This window comes from Triticum urartu, chromosome 3A, assembly GCF_056163025.1.
Source record: "Triticum urartu cultivar PI428250 chromosome 3A, HENAU_Tu73, whole genome shotgun sequence".
NCBI classification, from domain to species: Eukaryota; Viridiplantae; Streptophyta; class Magnoliopsida; order Poales; family Poaceae; genus Triticum; species Triticum urartu.
The window spans coordinates 342,976,339-342,990,242 of NC_141875.1; positions in this window are offsets into that span (position 1 = coordinate 342,976,339).

Here is a 13,904-nt window from a genome sequence, read left to right on the forward strand (position 1 = left end):
TCATTCTCATGGTGGTGGCATGGTTCGCGACTCACTCGTTCGAGATGAACCGGCCAGTGCTGGCGTGGCCGTGGTGATGGTGCCACAGCTGGGCGTCGGGGCGTTACGAGGCATAGATGGCCACACCGGCGGGTACTACCTGTAGTACATAATTACTCCAGCTGAGGATTGATGCCCGGGACGAAATGTGTCACAGCCGCTGGATGAAAATTCGATGGTGCGGGAGTACGGATCGGAGCACAGCAGCAGAGCAGGCAAACCGCGTCCAATCGGGTGTGTCTGTGGTAGAAAGTTGATGGTCGCCGCAGTTCAGCTGGCCCGCATGTCATGCACACAAAGTTAGAGGAGCGGTGGGGCCGAGAGGGATGAGGGGCACGTCGGGGGTGTGAGGATCCCCTGACGCGAACAATCCTACCATTCTGTCACTAACATGTGGGACCCATAAGCGTGGGTCCCACCTGTCAGCGAAGGAAAGGCAGGGCAAGGCAGTGATAGCCATGTCAGAGGATTCATGTCCACGTCGGGGGACATCATGCCGTGGGTTGGAGCGGCATCGTGGGAATCACGTGTGGGTGTGGCAGTGGTAGAAACAAGAAACGTGATGGTCACCGTGGTTCAACTTCCATGGACAAATGTCATGTCTGCTGACACATGTATATCAAAACTAGAGTGTTTATATTTCAAGCATGTGAACAAGTATTATTCTACTACTTTGGATCCATTGCAACGCACAGGCCAGCACATTGGTAGTAGTAGTGTCCATCTCTATCTCTAGAGGCCTTCCCTCGTTCATCCTTTTCTCTCACAAGATAAACTACTCATACAAATGCATCTTGATGTTTCGTGGAATGCACGAGGATGTTTCCTTGGGGGTCTCTCCAGCGCGGCATGGCCGTAGTTGCAAGTTGACGCCCCTTGAGATGCCGACGTTGAGGGGCACTCGGATTTCCTCTGATGAGCAGGTAAGATGAGTTTGATCACGTAGTAAATGCATTCTAAAGACTACTTCTGTGTCCATTTCCTAATTCTCCCCCTGCCCACTGTTTCACAGGTTAGGCTCGGTGCGAGTGGAGATTGGCTTGCATATGTATGGGAGTGTACCAACATCAATTTGAACAACATTTACAATGGTGACACAGTTCCCGTAGAACCTTTGTCCAACATTGGGATCAGCCATGCAACGGGCCACCGCATGAATTGGTACGATGGAACCACAGTGAGATTGAATAAGATAGCACGAACCATGCACATGGCGGTCAAAGGCGGACCATGCTGTCTGCGGCCGATTTGTTGCCGTACGAGTAGGAAGATGATGTGCTCCTTTCTAACCGCATCTTCGCGATGACAAACCAGGGGACTTATTTTGTATGGGACACATCCTACGATATACTCCCTCTCTCCCAGTTTATTTGTTTTGAATCTTTTCGTTTTATAAGTTTCAAATTCAAATTTAGAGCTCCCCATCACATGTTGAGATTACAATGTCCATTAAATCGTTGCGTGCATGTATAGTAAAGAAACAAATCTCGAGTTTGGCATGATTTCATGCTGCGGGAGCAACTCAAGCCCTAGCGCAGTAGTTACATTTCCCTCCCAGGGCCGTCCGGACTGAGCTTCAGCGCCTTACTACACCTACCTTTGAGTTAATAACATGTGGACCCGATAGGTGACTGGTCCACATGTAATGCTCCCATAGGCAGAGGGGCAGTGGGGCCACGAGGGGTGAGCCGCAGGTCCGGGGACGTGTGGTTTCATGGGTTCGAGCGGCGTCGTGGGAATCGCGGGTGGCTATGGTAGAAACTTGATGCTCGCTGCATTTTAGGTTGCCCACATGTCATGCACACAAAGCCAGAGGGGCGGTGCGGCCGAGAGGGGTGAGGCGCATGTCGGGGGCGTGGTGCTGTGGGTTGGAGAGGCGTCATGGGAATCGAGATGAAACGTGATGGTCGCCGTAGTTGAACTTCCATGGACAAGTTGTCATGTCTACGGACACATGCACTGCATACCGATCACTGGAAGGAGTATCAAAGAAAGCTATATATGCGGATAAATAGTTCCTTATAGTCAAGCGGACCCATGCTACTACTCTGTTCCAAAGACATGCACACCATCAAAATAGTCCATCTATATCAATATACACCAAGAGGGAATAATTATTTTTACAAGAGAGGAAATAGTTCATCCATCCATAATGCCCTCCTGCTGGTGCAACCTTTTCTTCTTCTTCTTCTTCTTCTTCTTCTTCTCATTCTCTGTGGGAGACGGCTTCGCAACAAGCTCTTTGGACCTTGCAACTATCTCGAAACTCACACAGGCATCGAGGGCAGCATATTTTATCCGCTCGTACATCAAGGGATAATTCTCCCATCCAGACGACCTTAATGCCACCGTCTCGTCACCCTTCTAAAGATTTGTACCGAGCACAAAATTTGCTACGTCGAAAAGGGATGGTGTTTGTTTATCACAATCTTCTACAAGAATTTTGATTCTGGTTTGTAGGTCAACGATGCTTTTCAAATCAAGGTTGTATGGCTCCAGCTTCTCTTTGTCCCCTTCAATGGCTGCCCCACAAAAGTATACGTCCTCCCGAGACAAGAAATCGTGAAGCTCACCTGGTATGGAGGGCGAGTGTATGATGTGGTACACCAAAACATCATCTTCGTGGCACAGCTGAAGGACGGCGATGCGCTGGATCTTCCCAGTGGCACGCTTCGTGTACTCCGCGTCGAGACCGATGACCCTCGTCTCTACCTTTTCGAGGGAGTTGGATACATTGTTGATCCACTACCGAAAAACCCTTGGGTGGACGGTGACGGTGGCAACTATGCGCATCGAGCCTTCGACAAGGACATGTTGGATGCTAAAAACCTGCATCTCGATCTCATTCGCCATTTGGAACCGCTGGAACAGAGGGCTATGGTTTGGAGAAGTAGGATTAGATGGCTAGTCTAACTGAAGTAGTAGATGATTATTTAAAGAGGTTAAAACAATGTGAATGCAGTGGGGTTTGGGTGCAAATGAAGACGAAGGGGAGGTGAAGAAGCCGAGGAGAATCGGTTCCCGATGGAGAAGTAAATGGGAGAAGTGGCGTGCAGGCAGTTGATTAGACGGCTAGTTAGACTAAATGAAAAGGCTATGCGGGTAGACTGATGATTCGTACATGTTCGTGTACGTGCCCATCCTTCCTGATAGGCCGGACCTGTGCAAACAGATAAAAAAATGTGTCATAGTTTTTTTGAGCGCGTGAGTGGGAGACACAACATTCTCTGGTTAAGGAATACTCCCTCCGTTTAGGTGAGTATAAGTCACCTTATGAAAATCAGGTTTTCCCAAAACCTTTAGGCGTGGAGCATTAACTTCCTGCTCGATCCCCTCCCAGCCTCGTTAGCCAGCGTTCTCTTCCTCTGCTGCCGCATTCTACCTTTCCATTTTTCCTCTTCTCAAGTGTGGAACGATCTGCATGCCATCCTTGATGCACCAGAACGACCACTGCATGCATCGCAGCAGGGCATTGATTGGGCATGCACGAGAATTTGGTTCTGCTCGCAATATGGATGATACCTGAACGATGAAGTGAACAGGCATGCTAGCACGGGAGACCTATTTCCGCTATACAATACTGGAGTACTCATGTTCCTACTAGTAGGAGTAGTAGTAGTACAACTGTGGTACACTTGATTGTCAAAATACTATTCATCTGGTCCTCATAGTTAAGTGACAACACCCTGCGCCTGACACTAGTCCAGGCGGCGTGTTTGGGTTACCAAAGTCAGCCTCACCCTGTGCACTGTGCAGTCTATCACCGCCGCTGTACAGCACATTGGCGCCTCGCCTCGTCTCCCTCTCCGCTCCCATAGCACCACTCCATCTCCATCTCCTTCTCCGTCTCCATCTCCATCTCCATCTCACTGTGCCCCCATGAACCGTCTCCTCACTTGCCTCCCCCAGTACCACTATTCCCTCGCTAGCCGCTCCAGCACCGACATCCTTCTCCCCCGTAAATCAAGCCCCCTTCCAAACTCCACCATGGCCGAACGCGAACCGCACAGCATCCATATGAGCCGCGATTGGAGCAATCTCCCCAGTGACATCCTCGACCTTTGTTGTTCGTGTATGTATATGTTGAGCGCCCTGCGGCTAGCTGCATGCTCGAGGGACATGCACACGGCCATCGTCGAAGACAGGCCTAAGCTTTTCAAGACACCCTGCTTGCTGCTATCTGGTCTTGCAAGATTAGCTCACCATGATACGGAGGCATGCATGATGCCCCTCGACTTCAATCTGATCTCCATTAGCCGAAACTTCTTTGCAGGTATGTAGTGGGTCGCCGTCCATCATTTCCCTCGACATCGATCCGATCACCATCGCCCGAAACTTCTTGGCAGGTATGTACTGGGTCGGCATGAACTCCCACTAGATGGCTGCCTTCAGAGAAGACGGTAAAAAGTTGGTGCTCGTGAACTTCCAGACCTCCCATGAGATTATCCTTCCTCCGTCGGATTATATAGAGTATTACCACTGTGGTCCAAGTCATCTAGATTACTACGTCAGTTGGACGGACCTTGTTTTGTAGAAGATTGTAGAAACATGCACCACACTGTTGGTTTCATCTAACCATACATTAGGGAAGTAAATGTGCATATGGAGAACTCTATATTTGGAAGTAGTGAAATCCTTCAATGCTTACCATGTGTACATACCTATATTTGCCCTTCAGCAATCAATGGCTAGAATAATATCCTCACAAAATTTTTGCCCACAGAACACGAGTATATAACAATGCATGGTCTGTTAGTTACCTTGAAGAATTTGTTTGTGAGGACAGAACATGATTACATAACATGCATGACATGGTACTTTCCTATGAAGAATCGATTGCGAGATAACATGAGTATAACCATGCATGGCACTTCTATATTTTCGAACCCAGTATACATTTCCCTGTATTTTCCTCCTAGTTCAAACAGGGACATATCAATGTTGTTTCTTGCATTATCCTACTCATACTCTGAACAATGTTGATCATACATTAACAATGCCTGTCCTTTTTGATATGATGCAGTGTCCCTACAGTTACTGCCCTTTGTAATCACACCACCTTTGCCAAAAACAGGGAAGCACAACTGGTTCCTCGCTCGATCAGACAACGACAAAATACTGATGATCATTCGGACACATGAGCCAGAAAAGTTATATTGCAAAAACCCCACTTTATAGAAGCATTGTGTAATACGTGAGTATCCGGACAGTGGTTGTTACGTCTATGAGCAGGATGCCAGCTTGTTGGGGCCTTTAGGATTTTTTAGTTGGAGGCGGGTAAACAGCCTTGGTTCACACTCTCTGTTTCTCGGACTCAATTATCCGATTAACCAGGAGATCACCATTGGCAAGGACCTTGATGGCAGAGAGGCTCTGTTTGCTATGGAAAATTGTGTCTACACGGCGAGCCCTAGGAGTTCAGGAGCAATCTCCCCTGATTGTCAACGATACAGCATGCAGCCAAAAGAAGGTGAGAATGACAAAGGCATCCAGATTAACTTTGATCCTTGGATGTCTCAATTACGACAGGCAGTGATGTTGTTCAAGCCTTCAGGGTGATAGGTAATTGGGTTGTTGCATCGAAAGGGTGGAGTACTGGTGTCTCTGGATCACTGGTCGCTGAAGCGGGGCTGCAAATTATGATGGTGTTGGATCATCTCTTCGAATGACTTTGTTGCCTTTTCTGCTGGTTCTGGATGGGTAGTTCTTTCTTTTGTTATGCATATTCCTTGTCATTTGGTCATCCTCGTCTATGTCACTCTTACTATGTAATAGTTGCTTCTGTTTAGAATGTCATTCTTGTCTGGATCACGAGAGTCTGAGCGCTGCAGATGGGTGCGCTTTGGTGGTGTAGCAAGACTTCTTATGAACTATCATGTCTTGCTGTTTATGTCAGTAGTAGTCACTAGTCAGTGTTTGAATGTTGTATATATCGTTGTTTCGAACTGTTTATTGTCTCGAACTACTGGTGGGCTAAATGAGGGTATCACCATTCTCCAGTGTTCAGAGTATATCTCCTTTTTTCAAGTTATATAATTTGAGCTCAGTGTCTTTTTGATGATGTACACTTGTTTGGGCCAGTGAGGTGTCGTTGAATATGGGCTGAGTAGTAACGCAATGCCAAACAGGTCAATTATGACTCTAAGGCCGGGCTCTCAAAAGATCCTGAAAAAAAGGCCGGGCTCTCCAAAAAAGAAAGAATAAGGACTCTTAGGCCGACATGTGGGCGCCACCGGTGTTTTCGTGTGCTTGCGCGCCGAGAGAATATTTCCGCATCGAAGTCTGCCACCAGCTGATTTCTTCGTTAGGTTCCGGACAACTTTCGACTGCAGTCGTGTGTTTGAATCTTCCCGGTGTTTGTTCTGCGATGGCGCGCTAGTGAGCTTTGATCGGTGGCACCCAGGATGCGGCTCGGTGCCCTCTAAGCTTGAGTTTCTAACAAAGCTAACCTTCCACGGCATGCCTCGACGTGCTTGGAACAGCGAGTCCATGAACGAGCTTATCAACGACCTTGGAGGTTAGCTCATAAGTATGTTTGTTCCTCTAGACAGCTGGGCTCTGACGGTTATGGCATGGATGAAGAAGCCGTCCACCATACCGAAGGTGATTGGTGTTCAGATATCGGTGCAGGAACCGGGGTTGTACTATTCGTGACCACCAAGGCCGCCGCGGACCACGTTAGGGATGTACCTATATCGAGTTTTTGTGCATGTCGAAGAAGTGGTCAATCCGTCAATCGAAGTCCTGCCGCCGCCGCTGGTGCCAGGGTCCGTCGACGACGTCCATTACAGGAGTAAACATCAGACTTTGCCCATGTTGCTCGGAATGATGGATGGCACAGGGCCTACTCCATCATGCGGCGGAGGCCACTGCTTCTTTGGGAGAAGAGGCATGTCTGGCTGTCTGGATGTGCTCTAATTTGAGGTAACAACTGAATCTTGTCACATACTAGTTAAATCCGAGCTATGGGTGTGAAGCACTGATATGCCAGTACATTTGATTGTGACCTATTCTAATTTTGTACCTGAACTTTTTTTTAGAAAGGGTTGTACGTCAACTTAATATGCTAGCAGAACTTATTGTGTTGTCTGTCTGTTTTCTTTGCACAACGTTCAATATATTTTCCCGTCATTGATAAAGACGATGAACAGTTATATACGACTTCTATGGTTTCAACATAGCCCTTCCCGTAGCGATCCACTGCTTCCATCCTGATTGTGCCGCCTGCGTGAAATTTTTGTATGCAAGTTTAGTGTGCTATGATGTTCTATATGATTGTGTCAACTATATAAGTTTTTACTGAGCATCAGCAATGCATATGGCTGAAAGATGTATTTACGAGCATCGACCGATGGGTCTCTCTCTCTATCTCTCTCGCTCTCTCACACACACACACGCGCGCGCATACGCACAAGTGGGACCCATTGAATTATTTATTTGCTCGTGACAGCTTTTAATTAGGTTCCACTGTAATCTAACTTTTTTCTTAAGTTATTAATTGAGCTCAGTGACTTCAAAACGTTGTACAGAATCCTTGTTTGGGCCTTTCCGGCGTCGCTGAATGTGGGCTGAGTAACCATGTTAGGTTGTACTGTACTACACAGGCCTTTTTTCAACATCAGCAATGCAACTGGGCCGACAGTTGTACACAATATCCAGGTCAACTTGTTATTCTCTGCCCCGCTGGGCTGCAAACTTTCCTAGGAGCTACGCATTAAGCTTAACAAGAAAATGGACTTTAAGAAATAATAAATGGGATGTAATTATAATAACTAGACAGTTACTATGCACCAAACACGTAATTAGTTTGAAAAATATATTATTTTTGGAATTTGAAAATTTTAACTTCATTACTTGTTGCGTGCACAATATTTCGTTGGATATTAACGTAATACAACTTTATTTTGAAATTATATTTAACCTGATTAGAAATTTCGGATAAAAATATTTCGGATCCCATCAAAATGTGGGAATTTTTTTGAATTCTGTTTTGAGCGGTTGTTTGAAATTATTAATCTTTGTCCTAGCTAGAAGTTGGGCTGTACTTTTAACAAACAGTAAATGGGCTGTAGTAAATTCCATTAGAATTAAAAAATGGGTCATACATTCTTACAAATCACAAATGGGCTATATGTTCTCTGCCAAATCCGAGTTGTGGGCCCACTAAGTTGACGCGTACCAAGGGCTTTGTCAACTTAGTCAATACAAACTATTCTAGCTACAGTGATCATACGATGTCCATCCAACGGCCGTAGTGCTTCTTCAACCTCTAGTCTTCTTGCTCCAGCCGCCCAAAGCAGCGTCGGTCGTGTCGCGTGCTCCTGCCTCCTGTGGCCGGCTGTGATGCCGCGGAGGCCTCACCACCCCGTACTACTCCCACCGCTGACCAGGCCCTCCCTCTACTCACCCGCACACCCTGTTATTCTGCGGCGATGGCAGCCTCACACCGCAGCTGAACCAGTGAACCCTCGTACTCCTCTCCGTGCGGGTTTCCACTGCTGTGTATTCCCCGGCTCCGCGTCGTCCCCTTCCTAGGCCTCGCCGTCGTGCATACCACCGCCCTGGTGCTCTCGGCGCGGCGTGGTCAACGACCGACTTCCATCGGAAGAGTACTGTACGTGGAGAGGCTGACAGCTGGGTCCGGGAGGCCGCAAGGAAGTGCCTCCTTATTACGCGCAAAATAATTATTCCTCCACCTGACAGCAGGGACCCACCAGACAGGCCACCTTATTTCGCGAAAAAACGTTTCCCCCCTGACTGCTGGTACTCACCGGACGGGCCAGCGTATTTCGCGAAAAAACGTTCCCCCCACTGTCAACTCGGACCCACCGGAAGTGCCTCCTTATTACGCACAAAACATGAATACTACCCCTGCTAGCTGGGAACCACCATGGTGGGAGGCTGACTTGTGGGCCTAATAAGTTGACTGGGACGGGGGACTTTGTCAACTTTAGTCAATATGAATGATTCTAGCTCAAGTGACCGTACGATGTCCATGCAACGGCCGTAGTGCTTCTTCAACCTCTGGTCTTCTTGCTCCAGCCGCCCAAAGCAGCGTCGGTCATGCCGGATGCTCCTGCCTCCCGTGGCCGGCTGTGTTGCCGCGGAGGCCTCACCGCCCCCTACTATTCCCACCGATGGCTAGGCCCTGCGGCGACGGCAGCCTCACACTAGAGCCAAACCAGTGAACCCTTGTACTCCTCTCCGCGCGGGCTTCCACTGCTGCGTCTTCCCCGGCTCCCCGTCGTCCCCTTCCTAGGCCTCGCCGTCGTCCACTGCCCTGGTGCTCTCGGCGCGGCGTGGTCAACGTGGTCAGGGAACGACTTCCATCGGACGTGGACTATACGTGGAGAGGCTGACAGTTGGGTCCACGGCCGCAGCAAGGAAGTGCCTCCTTATTACACGGAAAATAATGATTCCTCCACCTGACAGCTGGAACCCACCGGACGGGCCACTGTATTTCGCAAAAAAAATGTTTCCCCCTGACTGCTGGGACCCACCAGCTACATCTTCGCACACAAGGAAGTGCGTCCGGGCAAAAAAAAACGATTCGCCCCCCTGACTGCTGGAACCCACCAGCTACATCTTCGCAGGCAAGGAAGTGTCTGACAGTCGGGACCCACCTGGTCGAAGCGTACGTAGCGTTGTCATTCTGGTCTCGAATGTGTACGTACATATATACTGGTTGATGTAGAGGTGCGCATGTGTCGTAGTAGAGGCGCGTATGTGTCGTAGTAGAGGGGCGCACGTAGCATGTACACGTACGTACAGCGGCTACGGTGCAAGAAAGAAAATATAGCCACGTATGTGTACATACGGGCGGGGTCTCGAACGCCTACTCGCGCATACGTACGGCCAGGGCTCGTGTACATGGCTGGGTCGGAACGGAGAAACAACGTCGTCGTGTTCATGGGGAGGCAACGGAATGCGTCGTGTTCATGCGGAGGCAACAGAATGCGTCGTGTTCATCGGGAGGCAACGGAACGTGTGGGAGCCAACCGGCTGGGTCAGAACGGAATGCGTGGTCGTGTTCATCGGGAGGGCTTGGACGGAACATGCGATGGAAACGAGGTCTAGCGTACCGCACAACGGAGGAAACGGACCTCCTATGTTCAGAATGGGGTCCTGCTGATCGGGAGGGGTCTGGCGTACCGCAAAACGGAGGAAACGGACCTCCTACGGTCGAATCGGGGGTCCTGTTGATCGGGAGGGGTGTGGCGTACCGCAAAATGGACGAAACGGACCTCCTGCGGTCAAAACGGGGATCCTGTTGATCGGGAGGGGTGTGGCGTACCGCAAAACGGACGAAACGGACTTGTGTTGGAGCGCTACGGTCGAAACGGGGGTCCTGTTCATCGGGAGGGGTGTGGCGTACCGCAAAACGGGACTCCACGGGATACTGTTCATCTCCACCGTCGACCTCCTCCAGCCTCCATGGGCTACCGTCGACCTCCTCCAGCCTCCATGGGCTCCTGTTCATCTAGCCTCCACCGCGCGCTACTCCACCGGCTACTGTTCAACCACCCCTCCACGGGCACCCCTCCACCGTGTACTGTTCATCCAGCCCTCCACACCACGGGGTCCTGTTCAACCACCCCTCCATGGGCACCCCTCCACCGTCTACTGTTCATCCAGCCCTCCACACCACGGGGTCCTGTTCATCCAGAGGCAACGCCAGTGCTCACTGTTCATCCAACACCCCCCCCCCCCCCGCAACGCTCACTGTTCAACCAATTGATCGGCTTCAGTCAGGAGCAGTAGCGAAGGAATCGCTCGATCGGGTTCAGTTAACATCCATCAATCGATCACTCGGGTTCAGTATCGTGTAGCCTGCAGTGCAATCGCTCGGGTTCAGTTAGAGCCCAACGCCTCGCACACACGCGCGTATGTGTATGAGAGAAACGCGCATCGCTCGGCCCCCGACCTCCCACCGTAACCAGGAACTCCCCGAAATTTTCCTCCCCTTGCTTCTACCATGGTTTTTTCCGTCATGGACGACCCAAAGAATGTCATGCAGCTGCGTCTCCGGCCCGCCCAGGACGAAAAGCCCATTTTCTGTCATGATTTTTTGTCATAGAAGTAGGAGCCCACCACATCTATGATGATACCGGGTTTTGTCACAATTATCGTCATAGAAGTGTCATATGTATGACAGAATTTTTTTTCGTTCGGCCCAAAATGTCACGGATGTGTCTTTTTTTGTAGTGTAAGTTGGTGCACCCCTGCAGGGAAGATAACATCAATCGATAGCCTGTCCTACGGTAACAGACACTTGGAGTTGTATCCCGATCGATACAACTAGAACTGGATACTTGTGATGAGAAATGGATTGTGATGAGAAATGGATTGTGATGACAAGTGGATTGTGATCAAAAATGGATTGTGATGAGAAATGGATAGTATGGCTCTGGGATTGCTTTCTCGCAGGGAGTCGAGAAAGGATATCTGGCCGAGGTTGATAACTCTACTACTTTACTTTATGCCACTCTTATCTCTCTTGATGCTGCAAGATGCTTGAAGATGCTTGAAGATGCTAGTCTTCGATAGGCTAGGCCTTCCCCTTCTCTTCTGGCATTCTGCAGTTTAGTCCACAGATACAACCCATTTCCTTTGATACAGATGCATACTTAGTTTAGATTTGATGTAAGTCTTGCGAGTACTTTGGATGAGTACTCATGGCTGCTTTGCTACTTCTTTTCCCCCATACCCGATTGTTGCGACCAGATGATGGATCCCAGGAGCTAGGCGACACCACTGAAGACTACTGCTACCCCGAGGGTGCCTACTACTACGTGACGGCCACTGACGACTTGGAGTAGTTAGGAGGCTCCCAGGAAGGAGGCCTTGCCTTTTCGATCGTTGTTGTTTTTGGGCTAGCCTTCTTAAGGCAAACTTGTTTAACTCATGTCTGTACTCAGATATGGTTGCTTTCGCTGACTCTTGTGTATTTGAGCTTATGTATTCGAGCCCTCGAGGCCCCTGGCTTGTAATATAAAGCTTGTATTATTTTAAATTTGTGTCTAGAGTTGTGTTGTGATATCTTCCCGTGAGTCCTTGATCTTGATCGTACACATTTGCGTGTATGATTAGTGTATGATTGAATCGAGGGCGTCACAAGTTGGTATCAGAGCCAACTACATGTAGGAATCCCCTTTCCACACTCCTTGGCCGAAGTTGAGTCTAGTCATTGCAAAACTTTTAACAAACATGGCTATGCGGCTTACGGGCCCACGTCGCCATATGGGTGGTATTAGGATCTTTTATTCCTCGTCTATACTATAGGACTCTGATCTCTCTTCTATTCGGGTTAAATGATTTTTCTAACTCGAACATTAGGATCTCGTGATCACATACGCCCGGAGAGCCCCTTATTTCAGATGAGCGCTTGCTGCATCAGAAGATTTCAGAGATACTCTACGATATTCTCTCGAGACTTTTGCCTGTTTCCTTTGCAATTCCCTACCACCAAATATCCTTATGGATAACTACACACACTTGCCAATCTTACATTCTATCCCATTGATGTTGTTATTACCAGATGCCCTGAACTTCTCTCCTTTGTTCCGAGAATCCTTTGAGCTTACTGCCTTGTAGTTCCTTGTCACCTGAATACCCCTACGGATAAATTTGTGCACCTATCGAGTATCCGCTCATCCTCAGTTGATTCATGTACTTCACAAAAGTCTTCGTAATACCATTCGGTCTTGTGAAAATCCTCAGCAGCCTATTGTTCTTGAATTTCTTGCTTACTTGAATTATGGTTAATACCATAAGTCTAGTAATCTTATTGTCATCCTTTGTCATTATCATTTTGAGTCCATTGATACAATATGTTGCGAATGCTCGCAATCCTCAATCAGATCCTAGAATTCATCCTTCCGGCTCAGACATCATTCTAAGATGTGCTGGATCTCGATCAATCTAATCGCCATCGATTGTACCCCTAAGGCTATTCTACTTATCCATCCTTAATCAGAGCATTGCTTCTGATCCCTTGTCTTGGAATCATAATTCCTTTGCAATTGAGTTTCGAGTTAGTCAGTTGTTTCTATAATTTGATCTCCTTGCATTCTTTCTTCCTTTGGTTGAATACTAATGCTCACATCAGCTCCCTTGTGGACCACCAGACCCCCTTTTTAGGATTTTATCCGACAACATCCTTCATATTCAATAAGCTTGTGAGCCTTTCCTCGGATACATAATGCATTTGGTAAATTGTGTACTCTGCCTTCTCAAGCATGCTCTACTACTGATCTTGTGTTATTTATCCTTGAAATTTATGATATATGTTCCTAAGATGCCCCGATGGGTTGATCCTATGCCTTCCCTAATCTGTGTGAACTCGAAAGTTATGCGGGTTTTACTCTACTGGCTTTTTGTTAGATAAAATTTCAATACTACAGCTTCATCAAGAGCGAGAAGTAAAATGAAAGGTTATGCATTGCAGAAGTGGGAGTCGACCTTGAACCTTTGTGTTCATGCCCACGGACACGGTGTACAACTTAGCATGAAAGCTTCTTGCAAGGATATTTAATCATTTGAATAATTCTTCCGGTATCGTGAATTGGATCCCTTGTATTTATGGTCCCGACCATATTTCCTCCTTGATCCCATTTACTGGGTAAGTTAAAATTACTTGTCCTCTGCAAATCATTTCCCCCCGTCCTTATGCCCGGAGCCACTTCTGACGATGAGCTAAGCTTACATCGATTCTCATCTTATCATTTCGCCTTGAACAGCAAGCTTAATTTCGAGTTTGTGTCGCACCCATGGTTCCAATAACCTTCGCTTCATCATCCCTTTGACTGAATGTCATCGCCGATCGATTACCTCTTCATGAAATATCTCGACAAATGTGTCGTGAT